The sequence below is a fragment of the Megalops cyprinoides genome, chromosome 4 (assembly GCF_013368585.1).
Source record: "Megalops cyprinoides isolate fMegCyp1 chromosome 4, fMegCyp1.pri, whole genome shotgun sequence".
NCBI classification, from domain to species: Eukaryota; Metazoa; Chordata; class Actinopteri; order Elopiformes; family Megalopidae; genus Megalops; species Megalops cyprinoides.
Window position 1 is genome coordinate 33265901 of NC_050586.1, and position 12706 is coordinate 33278606.

At 42.9% G+C, this 12706-nt stretch overlaps 1 protein-coding gene across 1 annotated transcript in view; it reads left to right on the forward strand.

Annotated features, from left to right (window-relative positions):
- tmem8b (transmembrane protein 8B) overlaps nt 1-12706 on the forward strand; it is a 100182-nt gene that overhangs the window by 66655 nt on the left and 20821 nt on the right. The window lies entirely within an intron of this gene.

A 12706-nucleotide genomic window follows, 5' to 3' on the forward strand; every position in this document is an offset into this window, starting at 1 on the left:
ACTGAAAACACTTGGTCAGCATCTAACCCTGACACGGAAACAAGCCACAGATTTAATTACCTCGAAGCAATTAGTTCACTGAACCAGGACTTTTGTAACAACAGGACATTGGTTTCAGTAAACTAATTACGTATGCTCTGTGTAGCGAAACAAATAAGCTATATAACAGAACCATCAGCGAAGATTATAGACCCTATTTAAAACAAGGCGGGACATGAAGTGGTGATGAGAAAGCAATCTAATTCAAATGCAGATAAATAATGAACCTCATTCTATAAAAAAATATTACTGAGAATGCACTGTGGTTTTATTGCCACTCCAACTTCTTTCATCTTGTGTTGAGCAGTCGGCTGCATTCTTTTCACATCATCTGCATACAAAATAATAAAAACAATAATAAGATAGCATAGGCCAATGCAAACTGTATTAAATTCTACCCCATTTATAGATGAAATTTTAATAAAGAGGTGATGTGCAACAGTTGACTCCAACACACACATCTGCACAGCCACCAAATGCACCAATGACATCGGAACACCTGTCATTTTCACATCCGTGAAGACAGCGCAGACTGAATACATAAAATGCAAATCTAAATATCAAACACATTTTTATCCTCTGTACATTGTGTATCACAATGTACAGAGGATATCATATCGTACTGAAATCGGGGAACTCGGGGACTGCGAAATATGACACTGTCGAGAGGAATGTTTTTTTTTTTCTTCATGCAGCGTGCTCTTTTAGTTCTTCTGCGTTCCCCGGTAATGGAATACATTCCTTCTGCAGACTGCGTATGAAACCCGTCTTATGCAGAGGGATCTTTGGTGTTCCTCTGATGTTTCCCGTCTCGAGGATCTGTCGACAGCTTCCTGCGGCGAGCGAGCTCCCGCACCGGGAGGAAAAGGTGGTCATTTCAGAAGGGGTGCGCGCTTTTTTGGCTCAGGCAGATCTGAGCTTAGGGTTAGATAAGAAGCCGTCCCTCGGGTTCCGTGGGAATGCAGGGCGGCTTTTCATCTCCAAGGCGGAAAAAGCGAGGAAAATTTGCAGGCCGGGCGCACATCCGAATCCCGTAAGATGGCATCCTACAAAAGAAACTGCGCTTCTGTAGTATTTGAGATTTAAAAATTCAGTTTGTTTTTGGTGGATATGAGCATTGCTATCACGGGTAATTTTGGCAGAAATTATCAGATATCTGAGTGTGGTTCACACAGGATGTTACCTTCTAATTACAGCACACCTGCCACAGAAGAGAACAGTAGCTCTTATCATTTGAAGCCACAGGCAGTGGGAACATTAATGGGAGGAATTAATGTTACATAAAGTCTGTTTGTCTATTTGTCTATTTGTTTGGCCGACTCCTCCGAACACAGTAAATTGGCTTTCATAGAGAAGCTTAAATGCGAGCGAGGACACCGGAGAACACCGGAATCAGACAAATCGCGCTGAACTGGAGGGCGACTCTCACCTTTTTATGTATTCATTGGTGCCAGTGCAAGAAATTAAACATGCAATGAACACAAACAGAGGGCACTTTAATTTGCAAACAAAGTCTTTGCAGAGAAAAGGAATAAAATGTGCTCATTGCAGATAAGCTCTCAGACGTGCCTACCTGAGATTAAACCTTGTCATTACGATGGAAAAAAAAAAACTAATCGCTTGGAAGAGAGGTAAAAAAGAAGTAAAGCAACCCACCAGGGGAAGTGGAAATGCAGAACTCCGGCAGAACTCTGGCATAACAGCAGGGGTGCGAAAAAAAGTCTGACTTCCCTAGTTGTTGACCCATGCTTATCAGGACCTTGGGGAACCAGACAAGCAATTAAATCAGAGAAAATGTGGTGTTTCAGAATATCACGAATTTTCCAGAAAGGTGTACTACTGTCAATAGCATAGAACAGGCTCAGTAAAGCAACTCAGTAATGAGGCCTTGCTGTGTATGCTGTTTTTTTTCCCCCCATCTGTAATTGTAATGCCCTAAGCATAATACGCTGTAAATAGATTTGAACTGGATACTTTTAACAATATGCTCTCGAAGGCCACATCATGTCAGGAATAAATATGCATGAATGACTAAAAGAACGGATTTCTCACATTCAGTAAAAAACTAACTTGTGCTAATCAATCTGATCAGTTTGATCAGACCATGAATGCATGAAAGGTGAAACTAAAAACCTGTCTGGTGGAATGTGATAAAGAGACAGAGAGTTCAGAGCAAATGGTAATGAGTCAGTCTAATGCAGTTTAATCAGTTAATCAGTTTAATGCAGAATCATGTAAGCACTTAACATGTTTTCAATAATTTTAATAACTGATTTAGAGACTCCCTGCAACAAAAACAACATACAAAGGGAGGCCCCTTGTCCGTGTTTGGAAAGCCCTGGGATAATATCATTGAAAAAACTGCCAGTGCATACTAGACAGTGCATGCATGCAGCATTTTAAAAGCAAAATGACAATGTGTCAGCTTTAATTACTAAAGAAGATGCCAATAGTCTATTTATTATTCTGATCCCACAGACACTGTGATTTGGCTGCATCTTAGAAATAATAGTCTCAAACGGCAATGCTGAGAAAGGATCAATGGTGCCTTCAAAATCTCATTTAGATACCCTCATTTAAATCGGTCTGTGCGCATGTCGATGTTCCACATCGCCTTCAACTATTTATACCATTTTCTGAGTCCTTACTTGGCTCATTGTTTCCAAATTGATTGAAATGGGGGAAAGGGGGCTTCGAGAAGAAGGCCTGGTAAGTTGTGTTATTCCTCTGTTGAAGAAGATGATTAGATGTGGTTACAGAAGAGCCCGGAGCCAGGCTTTCTGCAATATCCCCCTGCCCCGAACCTGCGAAGTGGTGTTTATTAAAGTTTAAAACCACTCAGAGTGGAAAGTCAGCCCTGTGCTAGGAAGACAGGATATATCAGAACAATTGTGGGTCACATTACTTTCTGATAATGCTGAGACATGGAGGAGGATTTCGTCTCGCCCAGCACCGTGTCTCACACAACCAGGATGCCCTGATTACGTTTCCAGAGCAGCCGAAAACCCCTGTAAAGTCTGTTGTCAAAACGCATTTTTGTGGGAAATTATGTTGATCGCACACCAGCTGAGACCTGCTGTGTAGCTTGCAGTCAGGCTATGGCTGAGCCATAATGGACCAAAGCCATGCGCTTATCAGTATCTATTTTAAGTCTGTGAGAAAGGGAAGCAGTGGTCTCTCCCAGGTGAATGTCCTACATAATGCCTGCATATGAAGAATGCATGATAACAGGCTCTCAAGTGGTACGGTTGGCAAGGCACTCATCTTGAGCACAAGCCTAGCCCTACGGCCCAGGTTTGATCCCAGCTATGTCATCAGATGCCAGTGGCCAAGAGCCCACAGCAGCAGAACAAATTGGCTTTGTTCCGCCAGGACATGGGTGGGTTTGTCAGAAGGGTTTCTTTGTCTCTCTGCTCTCAGGCACCATGCGACTCACAAGGTACTCATGGGCTGCTCAGATGACATCAGTGGAGCCGCACCTATCCTCCAATCCGCACTGACTTCACTGCAGTGCACTGTGGGATTTATGTTGTGAAAAATTATCCTTTGGTTGCCAAACATATTGGAGATTGTGTCCATCCAGCCTCAGCGTTCCTGTGTGAGTACAGAGGTTGATGGTATGAGATGAACCTAATGTGAAACTGGTGATTCTAAAAAGGGTTGCACAAACAAATTCACAATAAAGCTACCCTTTTTCTTTGCCTCATTCCATTTCTCAGCAAAAACATTATTAGGGTTTCTTTTCTGTCCAAGTAAGCTCATTTGTCACTGTGATAGGCACGTTAACAACTATTAACATCATGAACAAGGCAGAGGTTGCTTGCTGTGAGTAAACTGAGGTTTGCATCAATATTGTTTAACCTATATTCAGGATGACGGGTCGCTGCTAGAGCACCTCTGGCAGCCAACAGCAGCCAGACGCGGCTGGACTCTTGTGGCACTGGCACCACCCCAAAAGCACTTGTGGTTTCATCGGGGCACTTACCCACTGGTTTGTGTCCTGTCACCCATCACTAAAAGGGCTTGTTGACCTGACATCGCTTGCTGGCTCAGCCTGGGTCCCCTCAGTCTCTTTGTCCTCTCCCCTGACTTGGCCTGCATCGATTGTTACGCCTGCCTCTGTGGGAAAGGTCTGCCTTATCTTTGCCCATCGCACTCCACTTGACAGAAATTCGACAATCATCTTCCTTGCTCTGAATCAGGAGAAGCTCGCCTGGCATTTCAATTGACAGGAAAGCAATTTGCCCTCAGTGATTTATGTCTGGAAAAAAGGGTCAGTTTGATTGGGCAGATAATCTGTTGCAAGTGATGATTTTTTTAAGTCTACAGAAGTGAATTTCACTCCCATTGTTAAATTTGGCCATAAGGACAAAGTGCTTGTCTGTATCAATTGTTTTCAGCTATTGCTGGCATCCTTTTTAAAAATCATACATGCACTGTTTCATACAAACTTTACATGTAGGCAAAGACAAAATGGATTGGTTTTTAAACTGAAAAATACCAACCCAATACATATACCTTTGATTGTGCAGGTCTGTCAAAATAGTGAATGACTCAGTAGTATATCACAACACATTTCTTTGTCTTTACATAACTACACGCCTTTTGTTAGAGGAAATATAACTGGCAGAATAACCGCTAACCTTGCCCGCAATGGCCTAGCTTTTCGAACTCAATGTTCCCCCCCCCCCCCCCCCACCACAATAGTACTGGAGCAACTTCTGTTCCAGGAGACTATGGTAGTGCTCTAGGAGTCGGGGCTTGTTTGATTGTCTGCCCATGGTGTTGGCAGTTGTGTGTCAGAATGGATTTTCTCCCCCTCTCTCTCTCTCTCCTGGGTTGAAAATGTAAAGCTGCTGTAGCCACTTTTTCTTTGGTTTTTGCTTCTTGCTGGGCAGTAAGTTGTTGCAGCTGGAAGCGACACACGCTTCAGTAAGACAGCTCTAAACCTCTACTTGTGTGCTCTGTCAAGATCCAGACAAACACGAGGGGGGAGTGTTTTTTTTTTTTTTTTGCTACGTTGTAATGTTAAAAGTCAGAAGTAGGCCTATTGCTTTCAAAGGGAAGTTGCAGCACGTTAGCGTCCGTGGATAATCTCTGAATAACAACCATCTGTGGCTTTGCATCTGCGGCAGTGAATCATATAAATAGAGCTTTTAACAGCATTACTTTATTGGATTATTGTAACACCGTCGCGAATACACGTAATTACCGAAAGTTGACAGCGCTAAACTTTGGGAACGCGTGTGACATTTGAAACAGAATAAAGCTAAGCAGTAACATCCTTGGAGTGTGGACGACTTAGACACCATGGTGAGTGCTATTGGTTGGAATACATAGCCATTGTTTTAACTTCTAAGCAAAAACACTGCTTCTCATTACAAGAGAATGCTCTGCTCACTCCTTCAGGAGCAAAAAATCCACACGGGACGGCGACTCCAAGGAGCCACTATTTCTGTTCGACATGAAAAAGTCACGCTAAAAGTCAGTGGCTAATTTGCAATTCCCCAAAAGCGTCTAATAGGATCAGGGACTTACTCCTGTCATCCCAATAAGCAACTAAGTAATTGGAAGGCGTGCAACCGATATCTCAAGCTGGTAATTATGTTTTGATTTCGAGCCAAAACATGCACAATAAGCAAGGGTGTACCCCCCCCCCCCCCCATCTGGGCATAAAACAAGAGTGCGGAGTGTAATCTCCTTAAAGAGTTTACGCGCTACATCTCCCCAGTTCATACCGTCCCTTCTCAATGTCCGCCGTCTACGAGACGATGTGTGGCATGTTGTCAATGTCACTCCTCCGGTGACGAAGAAAAGGAGAAGTCCCCGGCGCCCGCGTCTCCTGACAGATTCATACAAGCCCGCCGCTTTGATGTCGCTGCCAAACTTTTAAATGAAAAACGGAGGTGCGTATCAAAGCGGCGGGTGCGCGAGGGGCAGCGGTGCAGGGTGCTCAGGAGGTAATTATAAAAACCTGCACAATGCACGCTGCTAATTGGTTTCCTTTCACCGCATCTCTTCGCGCAGAAGACAAATGTTGTGCTCAGCGCGAGCGAGCAACGGAACACAAACTACTGCCGAGCCGCACTCCCTGGACTGCCTTCTGCAAGTTTCACCCCAAGCCATTCATGGCTTTCATGTTTATCCTTCCCGCACATGAACAGACAGGTAAACATCATCTCGGCTCTTCTCTCCTGTGATGGAGGTAACGATCTCAGAATGTATGCTTTATTTTAAATCGACAAAAATTCGTTTGACTTCTCTGGCGAAAGTGAAATAGCGGCCAACAGAATTTTCAAAACATTTGGTCCCGACACGACACACGGTAAAAGACATCACGCATGATGACAATTTAAAACTAGTATGGAAATACGAATTACTAATTAAATTCATGCGGCAAAACAGCGCTGTGGCACCTCACGTCTTGTGATGGTATTACCATTTAAAAACGTAAAAGACTGTAGTAATGCGTGTACTACAAAATGGTAAGGATGTATTTAAACTTGCCTGTTCTAACTGTGCCAGCTAAGACTCCATGCCTTATGAATAATCTATGTAATCAAAGCAGGAAAGGAAAGCAACCACGGTTTGTGGTTACTATTGTTCTAGACAAAAAGGGAAAATCCCTTTTCAAGAACTGGATGTACTAAACTGTGAATTGCCTCATAAATATTCAAAGCAAATTTTTCACGAAATTCACAAATCTTGATGACTGTAATCCACGTGTTGCCAGCATGGTGAATGAACAATAAATACAAATGTTTAAATCAACAGTCCCACAAATTGTTTTAATTGCAGTTGAATTTCCCCCACACACTCAGATTCCTAGTTTCGTATTCATTCTGGCTATATGTCTAATTTTATTTCGTGTCACTTTTTGTTAGTCAACCAGTAGCCAACTGCTTCTGCCACCCTTTAAATCAGAGCTGCCTCTTGGGTTGCTCCTTTTTAGATGCATCGTGACCATTGTGGCAAACGGCCAGTTTGGCACAGGTGTTATTATTAGCGCTTTATCATGATCGCATCTTAATAGCATTAACATTAGCAGCATTTCATCATTAATTTTGTCCCGGACTGCTGTGCTGTCGGACAGTCTCCGACAGCGCAAAAGAAGTGATGCTCTACGCTTTGTTGTCGCCCTGCAGGGTGGCTCTTGCGGTATGGATCGCCTCCGTAGTATAACGCTGCCTCTCCCGCAGTAATATACAGTGTTGCCATGGCGACGCAAAACTAATTATTCCCTCTCCATAGTCACAGCCTGTCTGCCTGCGGTACTTCACTTGACCTCAGCCGGAGGTGCTCTTCAACAGAGCCAAGACCGCCTCGAATTTGATAACAGGACCCACAGAGCATCGCCTCTCTCTGCCGAGCACAGCAGCTCAGCTCTAGCCTGATCTGTGAGAAGGAAAGCATGAGGGAGAGAGGGGGGGGGGGGGGGGGGGGGGGGGAAAGAGGGGGAGAGGTGTGGGAGGGAGAGAGGATTTCATGCAAAAAAAAATATATTGAGGGAGAATTTCTTAACTTCTCAGTCTTAAAGAAAGAGAAGCTTTATTTTAGGCTTCCTACAGGGAAAATAATCTGCCCTATAGGCAAAAGGCTAGCAACTTTACAATCCAGTTACAGCATATTCACCTTTTATTTCCAGTGTGGACATATTTATTTTCTTTCATTGCATAGTGAATTTTGGGTGTAGGGAACATGCTTAGCACCTGCACAGTGTCAAATACAGAAAAATATACATGAAAGAACAACAAATGAAGGCTAACATGGCTCAAATGTTCTCTGTGTTAATGCCAGATGATTTAGTGTTACTTAGATGGAATATCATTTTACTGTATGTATTAATCCCAGCGCTATGTTATAAATATTATATCACATACTTCATTACCTCCATCAAACGTTCATTTTTAACATTCCTGTAAAGCCCCCTCAGTTGCAGGCAGCACTGCAAAAGAAATTACGTTTGTGTACCTACCACATATATCTTTGATTGCATGGCGCTTCAAAAACCAAACAAAACCAAGTAAGCTGAACTGCTCGTCTCAGTGGCATTATCCTGCTTATTCACACACTGCTTTGAAATCAATATAAATCCCACAATGCCTTTCATTAGCTGGTGCAGATAATACATAACTGATTTTTACAAGCGTCTCACGTGGATAGAGGAGCGCAGGAATATGAAACAATAATGTGGGAGGAATTGATGGTAAATCAGTTGTTACTGTGGTGCTCCCCCGAGCCCACTGCCTGAGTCAGATAGATAGATTATGAACCTGTTCCACAAATCATTGTGTAAGAGGTGTAAATCCGCTCCACTGTTGGGTAGAATTGGACTTCTGATGGCTTCCGGTGCTCAAGGGCTGCCTGACCTTTTTCGGCTGTCGTGTGGAACTTTATAGGCAGGCAATGGGGGTTGTGTCAATGGAGTTAATTTACCCTTTTGTCAATTCTTAGGGAAGTAAATTTGCTCTGTGTCTTGCCTGCTGATGACTTCCTGAACTGGAGTTCTTCATTCAAATGTTATCCGCAGAACCTTCGGTGATACAGTTGAGTGCTGCGTACGCCGGCATAGTAAATCGTGTCATGAAAGATAACATTCTGCAAACGTTGTAATTGCTTAGTCAGCAGATTTTCCCTTTTTGCTACCACCTTGGTTACTGCTTTGTGAAGCTGCATTATTCAGTGAATTCATGAGTTTTAAATGCGTGGCAAAGGACTGAACATTTTCGAAAAAGCAAATAAATAAAGGGAGGTAATGGCTTTAAATCAATGCTAATTTAATAATATAATAAAGATAACAGAGGTCTATTATACCCTGAGGTTTGATTAATAGTGAGTCTAATTGTACTATAGACATCCTCACACTCACTGAAGTAGGCATGGGTATAGAATGGCTTTTATGCATAGCAAAAATGAGTGTAAGTATAAAATGTAATACACGCATAATTATGTAAACATAACAAAAAATCTAAGTGATTGCTTTTTTCCTGTAGGCATCTGCAACATTTTCACCATGTCTATGCTAATGTGCCTTGCATTTGATCAGGAGTCTGAGAAGCTATAGACAGAAGGGCTTTAACTGTTGAATGGGTGCTGTATCAGCCCTGAGCTCTACTCAATAAATGGGACTTTGATCCAACATAAGGCAACCCAAAGCCCATGAAAGGCAGCTTTACATAAATTTACATCAACAGACGTTGACTGAATCATATTGTTTTAGAATGTATCAGGAATCTATTAAGACGTCGCAGCTTTGAGTCAATGTGAGGTGAACGTTCCTCACGGAGCTCTTTTGGGACACGTTGCATTTGTCGAGGCAGCCTGGATCACCATGGTTTTCCCCAAGCTCCAGATCACTTTTAGCTGATGGTGCTTTTTTAAGTAAACGTCCTTGCCAACTTTGAGCATCTGTCATCAGGCAGGAATAGTCTGTGCGCAGCAGAAATGTCAGCAAATAAGGGATGCAACCAAATGCGGGCACTTTGCAAGCAACTGCAGAGCATCATGGGAAGAGAAGGAAGCATTCTAATGGCAAAGCAGTGTAACAAAACATGCATGAGATGAGGTCAAGAGTTTAAGGGTCTGCAGAGTAGTGCATTGTGGGAAAAAAAAGAATAAATATTAATTCCTCCCATTCTTCTGATGAAGAGCAGGGTGTTTGTCTTTCATCCTGTTCGAGCGTTTGGTGTGAGATGATGAAGACATATGAAAATGACTGATCTCTGGAGATGATTGCCTGTCGCGGAAGGTTTTTGTTCTCCTTTGCCATGTCACAGCAGATGAAGTTGTCTGCAGAATTTAAGTCAACTGCAGCACAGCATCATGTGCTAGACTAGAAACTCTGGGGCTATGAATTTTGCAATGCTGAACACTGGCATGTAGAAGTCCCTGCAAGGCATTGGCTTTGATCAATGAGAAAACGTCGGACAGGTCCAGGACAGGCAGAATTTTAAAGGTTTTTCTTTTATTATTGAGACTTTTAAGTCCCATAAATAACTGAAGCTGTGTTGAACAGTACATCCCAGTAACTGAGGGCTCAGATTCAGTGTAACTGCAGTGTACTTTGCCTACAAATTTGATTTAAAAACAAACTAGTGCCACATTATTAGTTTCCCCCACAGTGCTTTTTGTTCATGTCAGCCACCACCATCAACAGATAACATTGCAAATAAGAAAAACATTGCATGAAATCATTGCTCAAAATTAAGAACAAAATACATCACGATTAGACAGAACAGAAGCTATTCGCGAATGACTCAGATCTCCACGCAACAAACTGGAGATCTAAAGGCTCTGTGGGAGTCGATTTGTCACTGTGGGGCGTGTGCCGCTGTGTGCATATGCCTGGACTGAATTCTCACTTGGTGAAGTAGTTTTTCTTCTTTCAGACTGCCGGAGGTCAAGTTTACCCATTTAGCGCGGAACCGCTGCCAAGGCGCCATGGGAATTTTGTTTTGGGGCGGAAAAAAAAAAAACACGGAATGATGAGACTCTGCTCCTCGTCTGACCTCCCTGACAGGGTGGACATGTTCGCTCAGAGAACCGTTTTCCGTTCCGACAGGATGCGACCTCACCATCGCGTTTTAAGGCCACGTTGCATGAAGGCCAAGTTCAGTTATTACCCGTGTCATCACCAGGCACCATAATCTGAAAGGGCCCCTTCGGAGCAATGTGAGAAAACTCATTTAGGATGGTCCGTTGCATCTCAAAAACCCCTAGGACCAACATATCTGCGTCATGCTGTTCCGCCTAAGAACAAGGTAGCTGTGATCCAAATCACTGTTGGAATAGAAGGCAGAAATTCTCTATCGGTGCTGAGTACGAACAATTGGACGTTGGGTCTCTCCTACTGCAAACTCCATCTCATCATCAAGTTCTGCTGGCAGAGCCCACACGATGCTATTTGGCTAAGATGCAGATAATTATGGAGTTACAAAAAGATTAATTTGATCAGACTGAAATGTCTGGTCAAAGCCTGTATGATTAGGACACTAATTAAGGCACTGGCTTATTGATTCTTCAGAGCCAAGCTCAGTTTCACATTGTGCTTGATTTCTGCAGTGTACCTGTAATACACTGACACTTTTACAACCAGCCCTTTCGCTCTCAGGGTTACTGCTCTGTTGTAAAAGTTTTAATGGCAATCCTTCCTGCCTGGTCTTCATTATGGCCATTTAAATCATGAGACATGAAATGATACAGTTTAATAACAAGAAAATTCAAGGCAAAGGTCATGACTTTCTGCTGTCAACAAGCATGTATGATTCTACATGCTTGAAGGATTCGATTACTTAAGCCTGGAAAAAGCATGGTTGTTTTCAGATAAGTAAACACAAGGGGGTTGGGATGGAACACATCTGTTTAAGGAGTGCTTTGAGTGATTTTTTTCAGTTGTGATTCAGTCCTTGTGTTTTAGATGTTAATATTAACTGTCTGGTTATCTTCTCCTCTAGGGTGGCATTCGTACCACTGCTGAAAGCAGCGATCTTTCATTAGATTTTCTTCTTGCATAAAGTCACCAACACATTGTGCTGCCACACACTGTGGTAGACTATGTTGGTTTTAATTAACTTTTCACATCCCCCCCACCCTGCCTCACTTATCGGTAATGGCTGGCCTGAATGCACCTGCAAATGTGAAATTTCCTGACAGGTGTCATTAGCCTAGCCATGTTGTGCTCTAGGACCACAAAAATAGCCTCAATGGTAGGAAAACGTCTGAATAATGGATACTGTTCCTTCAAAAAGAGAGTAGTCTGAGGTCTGTGGATACTAAACTACAACACTTACCCTAGGGTTCATTTTCAATTTTTTTTAAAACTTTTTTTGAAGACTTAATATTTACTTCAAGATTCAATCTTGTATCCATTCTGAATGTAAACTCTAAAGTAATTCACAGAACATTTCCAGGGAACAGTTCAAGATGCCCTTTAAGAAGATGACGACAACTGTAGTGCTCTTATCCAAGCTAGGACCCTTAGGTCACTGTTCATAATTAGAGAAAGCTGAGACTGAACTGAACTGTCTTTCTTCCATCAGTGCAAATCAGCCATTGAACTTCGCAACAGTTGTTGTGTGTTAAGCATCACAGTTAATTGCATGTCCTCTTAAGCCCCCACTTTAAATTTATTGAGAATTCACAATGAATGTTAAGGAAAATTGCTGACATATTTACATAAACCGATAGATTCTCAGATAGCGCGGAGTCCATTAAACAGTGCTTTCAAGGAGCTGATTATAATTAAATGAATCTGTTTTCACATCATTTCAATAGGGGCCATAAATCTACATAATTACAGGCGGGACGCTATTGTTTTGTTCCCTGCTGTCACTCAGAAGCTGGAGTATTAGCAAGACAAGTTTGCAGTGACGGGGGGGCTGGGATGTGACGTGCAGGGTGGTTGCGTTCAGCGCAGCTCTGCTCGCTGGAGTCGACCGCCACATCCAAGAGCGAGCTTCAGAGCAGCTCAGACGCCTGCGGCACTGATTTGGCCAGACATCTTGACAGTCACATACGCAAACCACGCGGAATGTGAAACGGTGATGCTGTGATCTCCTCAGATGTGTCCAAAGAGAAGGAAGCTCATGGGTTTGGCGTGTTGACAGGGAGTCCCATTACCCCTGGAATGACCCGTTCATTCGTATTAATCTGTCATCTTCGTTCCGTC